Here is a 19,288-nt window from a genome sequence, read left to right as displayed (position 1 = left end):
CCCATCGCGGGAACCCTCCAGCAGTGGACCGATGCGGCAGGAGTGATCGAGACCAACCTAGTGGAATTCAAGGCCTACAACCGTCGACAGGAGGTGGCCCGCCTGCTCAAGGGCTCCCGGCTGGACAAGCTGCCCTCGGCTCCTAAACCCTTGGTGGCCCCACTGATCCCTACGCCCGCCCCGGACCGGGAGCGGCGCCGCCAACAAGGACTGTGCCATGAGTGTGGGGGCAAGGGACACTTCGCCTCAGTCTGCCCCACGTGCCTGGCTAAGGGAAAATCCTCTCCCCAACAAGAACAGGGGAAATCCCGCCCCTAGGCCAACCGGGCCCGCCTCGCGGAGAAGCACGGTAGCAAGCCGAGTGGACCCTGGGTGCTCCTCACCCTCGTAGGAGTGGGGGAGGACGATGACCGGGCGGACAGCGCCAGCCCCGAGTCCCAGCTGTCGGACAGCTTGGGAAACGAGGATGGTCCGTCATGCCGGGCGCCCCTCAGCGGACCCTCCCCAACGGCACGCCGGCGCCTCCCAGAAGAATCCTACCCCCCATCCTCCTCCCAGAGGTACTGATCAATGAGGAGGCAGACAACCAGATTGAGGTCCAGGTGTGCATGGACTCCGGCTGCGCCACGTCCCTGGTGAAACCGGAGCTCGCCCAAGCCTTAGGGACCTCGTTGGAGGAATTGGACAAACCAATCATTATGAGGCAAGTAGATGGGGCCCTGGTGTGGGGGGGGAGCAATTCGCCATGTCACAAGCACCCTCGCCCTGAACATCGGCCCACACTGGGAACGCCTCTCCCTCACCATCGCCCCAGTGGCCGGGTTCTCGATCCTCTTAGGGATCGATTGGATGGAACTCCACCACCCTGAAATTGACTGGGATGAGAAGCGACTAGTGTTCTCCAATCCGAACTGTAAGCTCCACTTTTGGTACCGGGACCAACCCGATTCACCCCCCCACCACCATGGCAAGCACGGTGGTCCCCTGGTTGGCAAGCCCAGTGGTTCTCAACCCCTAGCTACATGCCCTGGACCTCTATTCCGGGGAGGTGGAGGGCCCCTTGCTACAGGGTCTTAGCCAAAGCCTTTTCCGAGGAGGAATGCAACCAATTCCCCCCTCACTGCCCCATGGACTGCGCCATCGAACCGTTACCAGGGGCCAAACCCCCCAAAGCACCTGAAGAATCGGAGGCTCTGCAAAAAGCTCAGCTATCAGTTCGTGGGCCCCTCACTGGATACCAGTATGCTAGGAGGCATCAGCAGTGGAAGGACACCACCTCTATGCCCTGCTGCTGAACATCAAAAGGAACTGGTTGAACACTGAATAAGACAGGTACTGATTCTGCACAGCGGTGCAAAATTTGCGCTGCCTCCTGCTTGCAAACATGTGGTTGTAAGCCTCACATTTGCAAACTTTCTGATGGGAGACCCCTCTCACATTTTCCCACCACTTCATCACAGCAATTCAGACTTCTCCCCCCCCCCCCTATTCCTCAGCTTATCAATCACAGCAAGCCACCAATCACAGCACAGAAGTTGTCTCGGGGAATCAAACTTCCATCTCCCCCAAGATTGTAATTAAAAAAAAAAATAATTATTAATTTAATTTTAAAAAATTTTAATTTTTTTAAAGCGCACTTCCACATTGCTATATGGTAACGCGACAACATTAAAGCATTTTTAATTTAAAAAGTAACACTTCTGTGTTGCTATGGAGAAATGCCACAATGATAAAGCATCCCCCCTTTTGGGGAATTAATGTTGTTTCGGTCTCTATTAATGTTCTGGTAGAGTTATGAGAGGCTGGACAGGGTGACTGGACCCTGAAGAGTGATTGTATACAAATAGTAAGGCTTAAAAACAAAGAGCACGGATGCCTAGCTGATCAGGAGTGGGCTGCTTCATCATGTGTGCCCCCCTTGCCCCGTTCATTCCCCACAGCCAAAAAACACAAACAGGACTGTGCTTTGCCAGCCTGATCCCAAAAAGACCATGAACACTTAAGGGAACATTTGATTTTAACTTAGGCAAAGAAGTTTTGCGGTCCTGTGGCAACACAGACCTCACCATTTAAAAAAGAATTATCAAGCAGGAAATGGAGAGGGGAGGGGAGGCAAAACACTGCAGGGACTGTCATGTGTTTCTCCCTCCACACAAGTTTTCCCCTGGTTGCCCCCTGATGTGAAGATCAATACTAGGTGGCAAATTCAGTTTTGGCAATTTCCCTCCACTCGAGACAAATCTAGCCAAAACTCGAGCCAACCCCTGGACAGCCTCAGGTTGCTGCCGACATCATGTGGAAGCAGCACTAAAACCTGCCAGCAACCAAAGGCTGTCAAGGGCAGATTCCTTGTGTGGTGGACCAGATGGAGCACCAGTCACATCTAGCAGGACACTTCTTATGTTTTTAAATCACTTTTTAGAGTCATACAAGATAGCAAGGCAAATATGTCACATTGGAGGAATAGTCTCAGAAAACAATGCTATTAACATTATTGATAAAATCAACATGAACAAAAAGTGGCATCAAGAACAGTTTATTTTTATTATTATTATTTATTAAATTTCTAGACCACTCTACCACGAGCAACTCAGGGTGGTGTACGTACACAGCTCATCAGATAACAAGCCATTAAAACAACAAGAAATAAAACATTAGACAAAAAGATGAACTACAATTTAGAACCTATTAACAAATTATCAGCATCCAAGTCTTGGACATGATTGAATGGCTGACAACAACAACAACAACAATAGCATTATCGAGTTGTTGTTTTACCACCCAGCAGGTAATCACTACCAGTAAGTCTTTTCCAAGATGGGTATGGGGGTGTTTGTTCAGTGCGGCATGACAGGACTTCACTCCTTGATTTGTAAAGCCAGGGACAAGTTTATCTCCTCAAATGCCATATGGAAAAGAGACACAGAGTGTGTGTTGTGTATGGAAATGTATCACCATTGTGTAGGCTGCTGGAGGACTAGTGAAAGGAAAGGGCTACTTGGAAGGGCACAAAAAAGAAACTATTAGTAAGTCATCTTCTCTTCTTGGTGGATGGAATTGGCTGAGATGTTTGCACGGAGCCATGCATACTTCAGATGTTACAAAGCAGGGCCAGTCATTCTTAATATCCCAGCATAGTGTGGCTCCTGGAATAAAAGAACAGTAACATTTGGTCCAGAAGCTAAATTGCTGGGTGTATCCAAATCAGTTCTCCGATCACTCTGAAACAAACAGGAGATAAGATAACATTTTTATTTTGCAGTGTGTCACCCTTTTATAGAGAGTTATGAAAGCAAGTCTAGGCTATACGTCATTCGTTTGTACTTTTTCTTCAAGGAATACACAACTTACATAGAGGGCTGTATGGCAATAATCCAAATAACGTTTGTTTTTCACTCTGTCTTTGGCAACATAGTTGTATATGCACAATGCAGCACCAGATAATAAGGGCCATTCCACACAAGGGGGGAAAAACAAGATCGTTACCTGTTGCAGACATTTTCAGGGTTTCAGACAAGGCTCTCAGCCTCCTCCCAGAGCTGCTTTCACTACATCTTCTGATTTGTAGTGAGAGCAGGGGAATCCCGCCGGCTGCCATGAGCAGCCAGCCAAAGGAGGGCCAGGAGGTGAGGACAGTAGTTGTCACACGAGGAGATGTCCGGCCCTCGCTTCTGCCCCCTTCATTTCCGGGAGCAGGGTTTTGTTGTCTTTTTGAAAAAATGGCAAAGAAGCTGGAGCAATGAATAGGGGTTTGCGAGGCTGCAGAATGGTTTAAAAATATGCCCTGGATCGCCCTTCTCCCACAGTCTTTTTCTCTCCCCAAGTTAAATAAACCAATGTGACAGTCACAAGCATGACCTGGCCGCAGATGCGGAAGTGAGACTTTAAAATGATTTTTTCTCACCCAAACAATGCATGTATGAATAAGCCGATTCTCATTTCATCACATAATTCATTTTTTAAAAAGAGTTCACAGCAGGCCATGGGGGTTTAAAGTGCCATGCTGAAAGGTGAATGGTTGTTAGGAGTGATTGATGGGTGCGAGCTGGGGGAGGCACTGGAAGCTCGTAGCATGTTCCTCACTCCTCAGAAGGAGGTGAGGAATGGTGCAAACACTACGATGGCGGAGATAAAAACGGGAGGGCTCCCTGGTGTAAAATGAAGGTAGGACAGTACAAAATGTCATGCTGGCCCATGTAGCACTGATCACATTTCTTTTTTCCTTTGTGCAAAATCAGCCTAAGAATTCAAGGCATCAGGGGACTTGCTAGACTAGCTCAGCTGAGATACTAGGGAAACAGGCTACCTCTAGGGCATCCATATATTCTGTACATATATGACATTGCATTGCCATAGCAGAGAACTCAGCATCCAGTTTGTTTTTTTAGAACAAGTTTCTTACCATTATGAAAAAAGTAGAAACTTATCTTGTGGAATCTAAGAAGAGGACAGATGAGCATATGTATGCATGTTTAAGTATAATTTGCCAGAGCATGAGTTTCAATACCTTCCATATTTCTCCATGGTTAGCAAAAGCAGAAGAGATTATTGTTCCATTCTCATATTACATGAATGGCATAGAACCTTGTTTTTTCTGATGGACAATTCAAATATGTTTAGCACACAGTTTATATTGTTCCCCACATTATTTTCTGTTAGTTGCCTGTGGACATCCTGTGAAGGCACCATATCACTTGAGAAGTGGAGACAAAAACTTAAATGGTAGGCCTCAACATACTACAAGAACATGCATCACTAAAAGAAGCCTGTGTTGCATCTGGGATTATGAAAAAGACCATGTTTTAAGGCAATCATGAAAGCCAAAGGAATAATAGCAGCCTCTGCCCCAAAACATAAAACATCTCAAGAGGCAAAAGATTAAAGATGTTGTGGTATGAATACCTACTTAATGAAGGGTTGCTGCGTTTATGGAACAATCCTGAGCAGAATTACATCCTAAAATAAATTTAGAAGGTTGTACCTCTGGATAGGATAGATTCAGGATAGCACATGAACACATGGGGGAGGAGCTGTGACTCAGTAGAAGAGTCTTTGCTTCGCATGCAGAAGGTCCCATGCAGAAGGCCTCAGGTTTGTTCCCCCGCAATTAAAAGGACCATGCAGGAGGTGATACAAAAGACCAACTCTGAGACCCTAGAAAATCAACTTTGACAGATCAACGGTCTAATTCAGTATGAACATGGGAAATTGCTTCATACTGAATCAATTATAATGAGTTCAACCGTTGTTTTTTCTACTTTGACCTGTAGTGGCTCCCCAGGGTCTCAGGTAGAAAACCTTTAACATCACCTCTCAACTTGAGATAGGATTAGACCCATGCATGTCTATATACAAAGCTGATGCTCTACCATTGAGTCCTAGCACCTCCTTGCCATTTGCTATCCTTGGATAGTACATCTGGGCATTTTGTAGCAAAATATTGGACAGGGCTAAGATGTTTTAAAGCTCAGGAAATTGTTAACTTTAATGGGTTGTCTCCCATTGGCCTCCTATTAGACAGAACAAGCTCTAACTGACAGAAGAATCTGCAGTACCTGTAAATACTTGCATTTGTTCAATTCTATTACAGCCCTAAGAGAACAGTGACTGGCCCAAGGTCACCCAGCTGGCTGCATGCAGAGGAAGAGCAGGGAATCAAACCTGTCTCTCCAGATTAGAACCACTATGCCAAGCTGGCTCTCTTTGAATATGATATTCCCTCTGCTTGAAATAGGCCACAAAATGCATAACTGGAAACACAGCCCTGTTAAAACTGTCTTTCACCAGGGCTTTTGCCCAGGCCCAGGGCTACACTAGCATGGCTAGAAGCTGCCTGACTTTACAGTATTTCCCCCATAATTCCCTCCCACAAAAGAAAGACCAGTTAGAGTGCAGTGCAAAATACCATAGTTCGCTCTTTGGCATTTCAGAAACAGGCCAATCACTAATGGGTTCTTCACAGTTTGAAAACCAAAGAGCCATAATCATCCATCTTACTTTCACTGACAAAATCAGCCTGACACAATACATATAATTTAGTATCTGCAAACTAACCTTAAATACGATCAGGGGTAATTCCAAGCGCAGGTGTGCTGCTGAGTGGTGGGCTTCCTTTATCCTCTCAAGGCTGGTTTGTTGCCTTGGGCAGTGACTAATGTGGAAAGCCTGGATGCTTCTGTTGGGGGGTGGGCCAGTGAGGAATGAGATAACATTCTGGTATTTTCCATCCAGTGTGGCTTCTGATTGGTCTCAGTGGACTACCTGATCGCATTTGGCCAAAAAGTTAAACCTGGGCCTAGCTATGAAGAACTGGAAGCTAGCATGAACTCCGACTGGCTCCGTTCCTATAGGCTGCTGCAGCTAACGTACAAAAGGTTTTAACAATGGGTCTTCCTCTGGCAGGAAGCTAAGGTAGAGCCGCCTGAGGTAAGTGAGGAAGAGTCAGGTTGTACACTAGTATTATTTTGTTTTCCACGTTCTGTTTTGTGAGTCTTGTGTTGTATTGATAAAAATTAACAATTAACCCATTTTTCTAAATTTCTATAATAATACTTTATGAATATTTTTCTTTGGATGCATCCCCCTGGGAACCCAGGGGCTTGATCTGTGATGCTGACATTACACTGCTTTTGCAACCTATATAGTTCCATCATCCAGGGACAACACTGTGCAAATCCCCTCCCCACCTGCATCACCCTTACAACATGCCTTTTGTTCTACAGCGCCAGGTGGAGCAGGATGTGGGAATAACAAGGACTGTTGGCAGGTTTGGTACAGAGACATAAATCCTGAAGATGAGCTTTTTGGCGACTGAATATAGCAACCTACTTTTAAAGAATTTATGGAGAATGTCCAGTGTCTAAAATTAGACATACCAAGACACGAGCTTGGCAGCCATGATTTCTGAACTACGCTTCCCCCAAATGCCTAACACTTTCAGGCTTGCTAGGGGAACTAAGAGAAAACCAAACAATATATTTCCAGAGGCCCACACATTCGAAAACTGGACTCTGTGACAGAGCCCTGCTGACTAATGCTTCATATGAGGAAAAGGAGCAGACCTGGGCAGACGTGGTACCTGGATCCCTCTCCTCCTTGCAACTTGTTTTTTTTTTTTTAAGGAACCTGCCTTGAGGACACTTGTACAGAAAAGTGATGTGTAAATACAAAAACAAGCAAAACAGCTACACAATCCTAGGTCCAAACTGAGGTGTGATGCTGCCCAAACCATTCCTGAGAGCAGTCTTGACTGATAGAGTTGCCATCCTCCAGGTGGGACCTGGGGATGCCCCACCCCAAATTATAGTTTAACTCCAGATGACAGAGATCAGTTCCCCCGAGGACAACAGGAGCTTTGGAGGGTGGGCTCTGTGGCCTTGTACCCCTCTGAGGTCCCTGTCCTCTGTCCCCAAATCTCGAAGTTTCCCAACCTGAATCTGGCAACCCTAAGCTCTAGTGCCATGCTCAGTACTTGCCTCTGTCCTAGGAGGCTCCCAGCACAGAAGTGGCTGAGGAAAGCATATGCCTGTCACTTCATAGCAGCATCTTACAAGGCCTTCTGGTGAGGCCAGTTGCAGCTTTGACATCTTTGCATGTTTTAGCGGTGTTACTTGGGTTCACTTTCTTTCCTTGCCTCTGCTCCAACCTTTAGCTTGTTATAGATTCAGCAGCTGGAACCAATTGGATTTGTTTGATTTGTCTGTTGGTGGTTATTAGGGTACAGGAAGTGCCAGAAGGGATTTGCCTTGAGTTCAAATTCCCATTACAGCCACTAGGTCTTTAATTATAGATTGTGCATGGCTTCTGGTTTGTTTTTTTTTTAAATGGTCAGAGATGCTTTCAATGTACGAACCTTGTGTAGGTTCACAGTTCATTTGCCCAGTGGCCTGGCCATCTTCCTATGAGCCTACATATTTTACACCTTGGAAAATGTATTTGTGCATTTTACTGACTGAACAGCTTGCCAAAACAGATCCCAGAGTTGGGTAGGAGGTGTGGCTCAAAGGTATACTTACTAAACAACAAGCAACAAGAGAGAGATGATCTAGGCAGCTTCCAGTTATGTCAAATGTCCTCCTGTTTCGTAACAGAAACTTTTGGATATTCTATCAGTAACCAAGAAGGCTCCAATAGAGAGAACAGCAAACCTTGAAACCATTTAGAGTTAGAAAACTGGCACTAGGCGATGCTTGTGGTCCAGGTGCACAGATGAGAACTGCGTTCCTGGAAGGGAAGTCACAACCAGTGTCTATTTAAAATGTGTGTGTGTGGGGGGGTGTAAAATGTGCAATTAAGACCTTTAGGTTCAGACAGTTGAGTAACATGGGCCTTCTAATATAAAGAGTGTTTCCAACAGTCCACCATGCAGTCTAAATTGTTTTCAACAGTCATTGAACTCAGGAGAGCTCATTTCCAAATGATGGAGCCGCTGGGCACAGGGTATGGATGCAGTAACTGCCAATCCCCCAAGTCTCACTCACACCACCTCTTGAGAAACCTCTTCGGAATTTGGACTGAATGCAAGACGGAGTGCTGTTTTCTATTTTCAACCCTTGATAGGGTTACCAGCTCTGAGCTGAGAAATCCCCGGGCATTTTGGGGGTGGAACCTGGGAGGGTGGTGTCTGGGGAGGGGAAGGACCTCAGCAGGGCACAATTCCATAGAGTCCACCCTCCAAAGCAGTCATCTGGAGATCAGTTGCAATTAGGGTTGCCAGGTCAGGAGACTCTGAATTCCCCCCCCCCCCGAATTCCTCCCCCCAAACCCACCCCCTGAACTCACCCCAACCTGGAAGAATGTTGCTTCTTAATGTTACATGCTGACATCACCTGGAAATGATGTAGGCACACCTGGGTCATCAGGGGGGAAGTGACACTCTGGGTTTTGGGCAAAACTCTACAATTTGAAGCAAATTCTACCACAGAGTTTTGCCTCAAACCCAGAGCGTCATCCCGTATGTCTCCAATGTGCTGGTGTCACTTCCGAGTGATGTCGGCATATCTGAAATCTCTAGAAAATGCCCCCCCATCCCCTACTGGCAGTGTGGATGGACCTGGCAACACTAGTTGTAATACCAGATTTCCAGACCTCACCTGGAGGTTGGTAACCCTACAAAGGACTCAAGCTTTTGGTGAAGACCCAGGAGCTTGAGAGTTTTTATCTCAAAGAAGGTGATTCTACCCCTTCCTACTATTTCATGTCCTTGCCATCCTCTCTCCTGTACCATCTCCACTTTTCATCAAGCCCTGGCCTCCCCGGGCCCCATCCAATTTCCCTCTCTGTTCCCATTTTCTCCCATTTCTTCTTCATCTTGTTTGTGTTTCCACAACCACCTCCTCCGTTTTCCTCATATGTCTCAATCCCAATGGTCTCCCTCCCCTTCTCTCTCTGTTTATTCTGCTCACAGCTCTCCTCTCACCCCCCCCCCCGCTCCTCTTCAACACCGTCCACCTCACCTGGGAGAGAGGCTGAAAAGGAATCCTGCTTGCACTCCCTGAAGGGCATTGTGCAAGAAAGTGCTTCTCGGCTCCCGGGTTTCCAAAATGCATCCTCATTCATTCCTTTCCGGACAGGGGATAGCCTGCAGAGAAGGGCAGGAACATCTGGAGAACAGAGGCTCCTGCCATCTTCTTGGCCCCCCTTCCTGTCCTCTTGAGTGAAATCAGAGGTGCTTCCTCTCCTCCAGGCCCAGCTTGAACAAGGCTTTAATAATATGGCAACAATATCTCCAGCTGCCATTGATGTCAGAAAAATCTTTCCACTGATTCTCACAGCTCAATAAGGCTTGCCTTGTCTAAAGCCAATATACAAAGACAAACTACATGCCACACAGGAGACCCTGTGACCTATCTCCAGAGGCAAATTTAGCCTTAAACAGGAGCTGCACTACATAGGAATGGATCAGGACCAGCTGCAGCATAGACAAAGGATTCAACCCTTCCCCATCCCTGTTCTGTTTTCCCCAGTAACAACTCTGAGTGGAAAGTGTCATTTCAAAAAATAAGCAGGTACTCATTGTACTTTAGTGCACCCCTCTCTCTGAACATGTAGCAGCTTAGGAGAGGTTGATTCACACTGGGGAAATGACATGGGAGATACTAGTAAGAATGCCAGTTGTCTACTCTGCTGGAATATGTAGTGTGCATGATTCAATGGAATATGAAGAATATCCTAAAGGGGGCATCGGAGATGTGTATTTAGCATAGGTAGAATAGGAACTTCCTGATGTTTTTCAAGTAATCCTCTCCAACATCCTAACTGGCTCAGTTGGAGACTTTCTGCTCCTTTGATCATACTTGCTCTCTGTTTGCCTGAGTGGATGCAGGAGAACAATTAGACAGTTAGCTTGGACTCTTTCTCTCTTCAAAGTTTGCTTCTTTTCTTAATAAAACCATTTTATTGTTTTAAGTAGCTTGGTGCGCTTATCCTCCTTGCATATTTAAACTCTGTCAACACATATAGGATGGGGGGCGACTGCCCGTTTTGCTTTGGTGAGCAGGAGGAAAAAATGGAATGGATAGATGTCTCTCCTAATCTCTATGCTATTTACAATAGAGTTTTGAGGATTCATCGAACCCTCTGGCAAAGGAGTGAAGGGACTCAGAGACGTTTTCCTCTTCCAAGCCCTGGCCACAAACAGCTGCCAGGAAGCATGGGTGCAGGCTTTATACCCCAGGCCTGGCTATGGATGCTAGGCCCCCTGCCCTTGCTCACCAGTGGAGGATGGGGGTGCAGTTGCCAGATCCAGGTTACGATATTCCTGGAGAATGGGAGGGTGGAGCATGGGAAGGATGGGGATCTCAGTGGGATACCATGCCATAGAGCCCACCCTCCAAAGCATCTGCTTGATCAGGATGCTGAAATGGGATGATCAGCAGACTTGAACATAAGAAGCCGCCTCCCTTTATGTAAGAAAACTGCATTTTCTTCAAACCACAGCTGAATAATGGAAAATTAAGAAAAGAGGAGTTGATTTAAAATGTTTATCAGAAAGACCTAAGCCAACCTCCTTTCTTGGTTGATGAGCTGCTTTAGCCTCTGACGTCAGAAGCTACTGTGGCCAATCAGAGCCATATCAAATATAGCCCTACCTCCATCAAGCACCCAATAAGAGCTCCAAACTTCCATGAAAAATAGCGGGTCTAGTCTAAACCAGGTTGGCTTTCATCCAAAAAGGATTAAGTCAACCGAGTTGGTCCCATGTAGAATGGAGGTGAATGGCTCATAGCAATGTAAATTCAAGGGATCCAACATCCCAGGCTGTCTAGGTGGTCTTCGGGCCTTAGTAAGTTTAGGGGTTTTTGTCACAGGCATGTCTATGCCAAGACCAAATCCAGAGTCTGTTGTTGTTAAGGCGTCAAATGGGAGCTTTGCTTAGCATTATGAGAGTGCTACAGTGCTCAGGCAGGAGCACACAGGAAGTGATTTGATTTAGTACCTTTTCCTTCTGGGTCAATACGGCATTTTCTGCAGAGAGGAATCTATGCAAACTGCTTTGCCTTGATAGCACACGAACCAGCCCTGTAACCTGTACTTGCTGATGCAGCCCACTTGTTTCAGGGGACTGTGACACTGAGATGATATTCAAAATCAGCTTGCCACACAGCTGGGGAAGATATTCAGTAAAAAGTCACCGCTCCCAGTGGGGCTGCTTCCAGAAGGCAACACCCACAGCAAGTAGAATGAGAACAGGTGGGGAGTACACCATCACACACCACACACTTACGGCTGTGGCCACTACCCTGAACTCCTTCTCCCTTTCCCCATCATGCCTACAGAAAAGTACAGATACAAAAGTGATTCTAATAGGGCCTCACAATGCCTGGAAAGTTGGGTTGCCAGACATCCCACTAGTAGAGACAGTGGTCACTTGCACTCAGGCCCTGCCTGCCAACCACCCAAGCAGCTGCCCAGCAGGTGGACCTACGGGAAGAAATAGAAAGGCCCAGGTGATATTACTGGTATTACACAGGAAATGATGTCATCAGGCCAGTGACTGCTGGGTGGCCCCTTGGTATGTGGACAAAAACTCTATGGTAGAAGCCAGTTTTACCATAAAGTTTTTTGCCCAGATAGCAGAGCGTCACCCAGAGATTGCTGGAGTGATGTCACTTCCTATGTGACCCTGGCAATGTGGACTGGGTCTTTCTCCTGGTAAGTGCCTCTCATCCCTGACCGATTGCCAGAAGAGACCTGGTGGCCCTACTGGAACCCCCCTTTCCCCCATCCAGTTGTACTGTAATTCTACAATGCAGTTTTGCAGGGAAATGGGAGAAGTCCTTTAAAGGATTAAAAGGGGGGAATGGCACACAAGAATGAGCTGCCCTATGCCGTTTTGAAAGTGAAGTTTAGCACTGCCCCACTTCCCTTGGTAGCTACAAGTGGAGCATTGAGATTGTCAAAATGCTATGCTTCTACCATTTGTTTTGTTTCTGTTTAATGTGTAGATTTAGTTTGATGTGCAGATGCAGAGAGTTTATTGCACGCAGCTTCTTTTCCTTCCTTTTTGCACCCCCCCAATCTTCCACATCTCCAGAATGCAGTGCCACAGCCTTGAGCACCTCACTATTTGCCTGGTCTGTTCCCTTTGAAGAACTCCTGAATTTCTTGGGTTCTCACAGAAGGGGGTACAGTGGAAGTGGTTATATGCTGCACCTGTCTGTTGTACCCCACTTCTGACAAGGTACTTGTCGGGTTCACTTGCTTGCAGACGCGTCTCTTGCACCAAGTCATGACATTGTGTGGATGCTCTCTTTTAACCTGGGTTCTGTGAAGAGAATATCCATGTGTGGAGGTAGACGTAGCATGACTAAACCCTTAGGAGTGCTTACAGTAACTGTTCACATCCCATTCATAAACAGTCTTTCATATTTTCTGCCATCAAGATTTGGTATGACATCAGAAATAATAATATGGCAGGCAGGCAGGCAAATGTGACCTTGCAGAGCAAAAACAGACATCTTTGTTAGAGGTGCGGTATAGAGGTAAGTCAGTGTTGGTTTCTTTCTGCTCTTGCCTAAATAAACCATTCAAGCCAACAGACCCAGGAAAATGTCAACAAAGCTGCCTGAGAAAGTTGTACCTGACTAATTATACAAAACACCCCCACATGTACACACCCCTAACCACCTAGAAGCTGTTCGCTGCAGGAAGAGAATTGAGGCTGCACTACTGGGAACCCATTTGAAATTCTAAACTTTGCACCATCAATTCAAGGTAAACATATGGCTGATTGGTAGGTACAAATAAACACAGTCAGAGATAAAGGGCTGATATTGTGTGCCTGGTGCTTCTGGCAAAGCCTGTTTGAGCACAATTAGGCGAGTACACAAAGGTCCCTTTGTGCAGCATGCCTCTGTGACCACAACTCTCCCTCTCCCATTTTGCCATAAATGTTACCAAGCCACAGGGGCTGTTATCATAGCATGTGTTTGCACAAGCATGGAATGCCCCCTTGCTAAGTCACAGAGTAGGGACGGGCACAAACTGAACCCTGTTTGTGATTCAGGAACTGAAGTCCATGATCAAGTACTTCCATAAACGTGTGGGGTTTGTGCCAGTTCCTGGCCAGGGCAGAAAGCAGGGGTTTAAAGGGACTCCACTGTTCAGCAATTTGGGGCTTTCTTGGAAATGGGGAGCTGGGGAATGGGGAGCAGCCTGGCAGAGGCTGGGTGCCACTTCAAAAGGGGAAGCCTCCGTCCATATCCTGGATTGCAGCTGGTCACAAATCCAGAAGCGGTCAGCATATCAACAGCTCAACAACAACACTGGCAGTATGAGGTAGTACAAAGGACTTCATCCTCTTACTTGAATATTCCTGGACTTTAAAACTCCCTCCGTGCAGGAAATCTGCAAAATTCAACCCTATCTCCTTGGTGGTGGGTTTGCACCAGAAGATTTCTCTGGATTTTCCATTTGTAAAGAGCATTATGATTCTAGGGGACAGAGAACCCTTAAAAACATCGAGAGGGCAAGGCAGAGATCTGCCAGCAAAGGGGGGGACCAGCAAAATTTTCCCCTCACCCCTTTCTTTGGTAGATTCATCTTTATTTATTCTGCTGATTTTTTTTAAAAAATGTAGCATTTTGACAAAAGAAGGGCAGGGAGATATGACGGTTCAGGGCCCCAATCATGGAGATTTCAGAGTTGTGCTCTATATTTTATAGAATATCTGTTATATTAGACTAGTAAATAAGCCCGCTGCAGGCTTAATGCAGCGGGCGCTAGCAGTGTGTGGCGGCACAGTGTGGCGGCGCGGCCTACCGTGTGGCCGACCTAGCGGCGGGTGGCATTGCAGGGCACTGTCGGCGAGGGCGAGGGGGCGGTGGTAGGGGCGCGACAGCTGGCGGTCGGAGGGCACACTGCGAGGGAGCGCGGAAATGGCGGCATGCGGCGTGAAGTAGGGAAGCAGGAAGGGGTGGGGCGGCAAGGGACCAATTGCGAGCCGCACTGTGTGCAGCTCGCAATTGGTCCCTTGCCACCGGACTGACACTCGCTGCGCGCCTGCCAACTGGGCCCTCCGAGTGTCAGTCCGGGGGAAGGGGCCTATGGGCACTCTTCCTCATCACGGACAGGGCCCATCCTCAGGACCCTTAACTGATTATTTAATCCGCTCCGCTAGGAGCGGGTTAAAGATATTATGATACAGCAAGGTTTATATACTGGGGGGGAAAGGTTAAGAATTTTTTCTTTGTAATTAGAGTTAGAAGTCATTTTTAAACCACATACTTATTTTTATTTTTTATTTTATTTTACTATTTTTCTCTCTCTTTATATGTATTTTATATCTTCCATTTGTTGTCCTGTAATCTGTATACTGATTGTGTGGAGCACAACAAATTGTGGCAAGTTCTTAAAGAGATGGGAATACCAGAGCATCTTATTTGTCTCTTGAGAAACCTATATGCAAGTCAAGAAGCAACAGTGAGAACCAGGCATGGAATCACTGATTGGTTCAAAATTGAGAAAGGAGTGCCGCAAGGCTGTATACTGTCACCTTGCCTATTTAACTTGTATGCGGAGCACATCATGAGAAAGGCGGGGTTACATTAGTCACAAATTGGGATCAAGATTTCAGGGAGAAATATCAACAACCTCAGATATGCAGATGATACCACTCTAATGGCAGAAAGCGAAGAGGAACTAAAGAGCCTGTTGATGCAGGTGAAGGAGGAGAGTGCAAAAGTTGGCTTGAAACTCAACATCAAAAAAACAAAGATCATGGCATCGGGCCGTCTCAATTCCTGGCAAATAGATGGGGAAGAAATGGAGGTAGTGACAGATTTTATTTTCCTGGGCTCCAAGATCACTGCAGATGGGGACTGCAGCAAAGAAATTAAAAGACGCTTGCTCCTGGGGAGGAAAGCTATGGCAAATTTAGACAGCATCCTAAAAAGCAGAGACATCACCCTGCCAACAAAAGTGTGTTTAGTCAAGGCTATTCCCAGTTGCAATGTATGGCTGTGAAAGTTGGACCATAAGGAAGGCCGAGCATCAAAGAATTGAGGCTTTTTAACTGGTGCTGGAGAAGACTCTTGCGAGTCCCTTGGACTGCAAGGCGAACAAACCGGTCAGTCCTAGAGGAGATTAGCCCTACCTGCTCCTTAGAAGGCCAGATCCTGAAGATGAAACTAAAATACTTTGGCCACCTCATGAGAAGGAAGGACTCCCTGGAGAAGGGCCTAATGCTGGGAGCGATCGAGGGCAAAAGAAGAAGGGGACGACAGAGAATGAGGTGGCTGGATGGAGTCACTGAAACAGTAGGTGCAAACTTAAATGGACTCCGGGGAATGGTAGAGGAAGGAAGGCCTGGAGGATCATTGTCCATGGGGTTGCGATGGGTCAGACACGACTTCGCACCTAACAACAACAAATCTGTATAAAAACTTGTTCTGTATGAATGAAATATTAAAATAAATTTGTTTTTAGTAAATTGGATTTGATCTGTGAGGCACTAGCAAGCTTTTGTGCAGATAGTCTTGTTGCTCTGCAGCGACCTTGCTGCCATGCTTGAGACAGAAAGGGAACGGGAGGGAACAGGAGGCTCTGTGGCCGTCATGGGGGACAACATTTCATGGTTCCAGGTGGCCCTCAGAATCCAAAGTGGACAAGTTGCTGGGATCGATGAGAGCGACCCTTGCCTCCTTGATCCCCATTTGTCTTGGTTGCTCAAGTCAAGCGACCAGCAGATAGGAGGCCCCCTGAAGGATAATGTCAACCACTCCTTGTCATCTGGAGAGTCCCCAAGGGCACTGAAGGGAGTGGTCGTCCGCTCTTTACTGAAAAAAACATTGTTGGATCCGCGGGACCCAACAAACTACTGCCCAGTCTAGCATCTTGCATTTCTGGGCAAGGTGGTTGAAAGGGGTGCTGTGCACCAGCTCCTGGCATTCTTGAAGGAAGCTTCAGTGCTCGACCCAAACCAGTCAGATTTCCATCCTCATCATGGGGTGGAGACAATGCAGACCGCTCTGACAGTTGATCTCTGGTGCCAGTTGGATAGAGGTGGCTTGACTATCCTTGTAATGCTAGACCTGTTGGCTGCATTTGTTGTGGTCGACCGTGCGTTGTTAGCCTGTTGCCTTGCCAGGGCTGGGATATGGGAGACAGCCCTTCAGTGGCTGATCTCTTTTCTCCAGAACAGGACACAGAAAGTTGCTGTGGGGGAAGAGTTATCACACCCCTTTCAACTCCCTTGTGGAGTACCACAAGGTTGATCTTCTTCCGCATGTTGTTTAACATCTTTATGCACCCTCTGGCCCAGCTGGTCTGGAGTTACAGGCTGGGTTGTCACAAATATGCAGATGACACCCAACTCTATCTCCTGATGGACAGCTGCCCAGACTACCCCTGGATGCACTTGCCAGATGTTTGGAAGCTGTAGCTGGGTGGTTAGAGCAGAGTTGCCTGAAACTCAACCCCTCCAAAAGGGAGATCTTGTGGCTGGGTAGGAAAGGACTGGATCAGGACACACTCTGGCCAGGGTGCAACTTAACACCTTGCCCACAGCCAGGAACTTGAGTATGATTCTGGATGCCTCCCTGTGTATGGAGGCCCAGGTCACTAGGCTAGTCCACCTGGCATTTTTCCATCTTTGCCAGGCGTGGCCACCAGCACCCTATCAGTCCTTGGATCACTTGGCCACAGTGATCTTTGTAATGGTCACCCTCAGAATTGATTTCTGCAACTCGCTCTATGCAGGCCTGCACTTGTCCTTGACCCGAAATTGCAGCTGGTGTAGAATGCAGCAGCTAGAGTCCTCATGGAAAATCCTTGGAGGGCCCATATTCAGCCAGTGCTGAGGCAGCTGTATTGGTTGCTGGTTGCAGCCCAGATCAAGTTCAAGGTTTTGGTCTTAACCTTTAAGGCCATCTGTGGTCTGGGCCCCACACATCTGAGGTACCCGCCTTTCTCCTTTTGCCCCCTGCAGAGCTTTGCGCTCTGTGGGTGAGAATGTGCTGGTTATCTCTGGCCTGCAGGAGGTACGCCTGGCCTCAACCCGGGCCAGGGCCTTTTCGGTCATGACCCCAATGGTGGAATGAGCTCCTGAGAGAGCTGAGAGCCCTGTCGGAGCTTTCCCAGTTCTGCAGGGCCTGCAAGACAGAGCACTTCTGCCAGGTCTTTGGTTGAGACCAGGGCTGTTTGATTTAGCCCCCCCTCCCCCCTCCGATCGGGCAAGAACATCAGCCTACCCCTCCGTCTATCCTCTGAGCTGCTGGATAGTGGGGAGCTCTTGAGCGAGGAGGGCAGAGATCAGTTGGGAAAGGACAGAGGCCAATGGGAAAGGATAGTTTTTATATATTGTTTGATTGTGGGGAATTTTATCATGTTACCTGCCATGAGCCAGCCCATCTGGGAGTGGCGGGCTGCAAATTTGAAAATAAATAGAGAGGTGCATCTGAAAATTTGATCTGAAGAGATGCAGTCTGATCTTTCACTAAGGCAGGGCTTCCCAACCAGAATAGTGTTCTAAATATACCAGCAATGTGACTTTTACCAGACAAGGCCAGGGTGTCTGTACCTGTGACAATAAAACAGGGGGTTGTGCTATTAAGCATTTAATTATATAATTATATGAAAGCAGGTCCTTGCATTCTCTTGACAGAATACATAACCTTGAGCTAGACATTGCACCATGAAATAGCACAGCCAGATAATTTTAAGATTTTTTGAAAATCTTGCATGTCAGCCAAAACTGGCTGCCAACATAGCCCTCAGGAACAAAAAGACAATTAAAATTCAATAAAAATGTTCCTGGGAGGAGATTCTCATCCGGCTGCTTCCTGCTCTGCCTCTGAGGGCTCCATCAATGGCATCTGGAAGCTACAGGAGAGGCTCAGGGAGTTGAAGCTGGGTCCCAGCATGATGGAGGGCCTTTCTTGCTATCAAAGACCCACTTCTTGCTTACGGGGATGGAAACAGACCAGGGCTTGCCACCTCAGTGAGAACTGGACACAGATGTATTGAACTCAGGGTTGGACACAGGGCTACGGAGACTTAACCTTCCTCACAGGGTTTTTGTGAGGATAAAATAAGAAAGGACACAAAGCATATTGTCCTGAGCTTCTTGAAAGAAGGGGAGTGGGAGATATGTTCCTGAGCGTTCTGAGGCTACCTGACATTCACAGCTCTAACACTGGATGTTCTTGGTTTGTGGCTTTTGTCACACAACAATGCCTGGTCTGGAAAAATGTGCTTGATAAAATTAATTTTTAAAAGGGGGCCTGGTCAAATCCCTAAGGCTAGAATGACCAAAGGCCTAATGTTGTGGTTCACCCTGTTGTCAGAAATATCCTAGGACCAATCTCAAGGACTGCTGTTAGGCCCCACCTTCATACGAGGCACCAGTTCTGCAAGCCCATTCAAGCCATTGCCCAGATGCAACCGTGCACCTTGAGGTCCCTGCAGTTGTCTTTTTGATAAATATTAAGCAGCTGCACTCAAGGGATTATGCAAGCTAAAAGTGAGCAGAATTGGGCACTATCCCAGACTGGTCCTATCACCTTCAGGCACAAGAGAATATAAATTTGCATGTCCAAAATATACTAGTGATGCCTCCAGCAAGAATTCTCATGGGACAGATTTATCTTATCTGATGAGAGCATCCTATGTGAGGAGCATGTGCACTGCTCATACCCATCAGGCTGTTTAAGGCAAAGATGTGGTCAAAGTTAGCCATTATCAAAATCTTCCATGATGGCGGAGGGAGACAGGCCAGCTATCTCTCACTTGAGTATGCAATAGTTAAGAGCTAGTCCAAATAGTAGTTTATTCAATCATAGGTGCCGTG

General features: G+C 47.0%; 1 long non-coding RNA gene across 1 annotated transcript; it reads right to left on the bottom strand.

Moving 5' to 3' along the window:
• Nucleotides 1-2,535: 2,535 nt before the first annotated feature.
• Nucleotides 2,536-5,162, bottom strand: LOC143831269 (uncharacterized). Its single transcript, XR_013228777.1, has 2 exons — nucleotides 4,907-5,162; nucleotides 2,536-3,146 (listed from the first exon to the last, which is right to left on the bottom strand). It is a non-coding gene; the product is annotated as an uncharacterized LOC143831269 (long non-coding RNA).
• Nucleotides 5,163-19,288: the final 14,126 nt, after the last annotated feature.

This window comes from Paroedura picta, chromosome 3 (assembly GCF_049243985.1).
Source record: "Paroedura picta isolate Pp20150507F chromosome 3, Ppicta_v3.0, whole genome shotgun sequence".
Taxonomy (NCBI): Eukaryota; Metazoa; Chordata; class Lepidosauria; order Squamata; family Gekkonidae; genus Paroedura; species Paroedura picta.
This window is presented reverse-complemented; position numbering and strand designations above follow the sequence as displayed.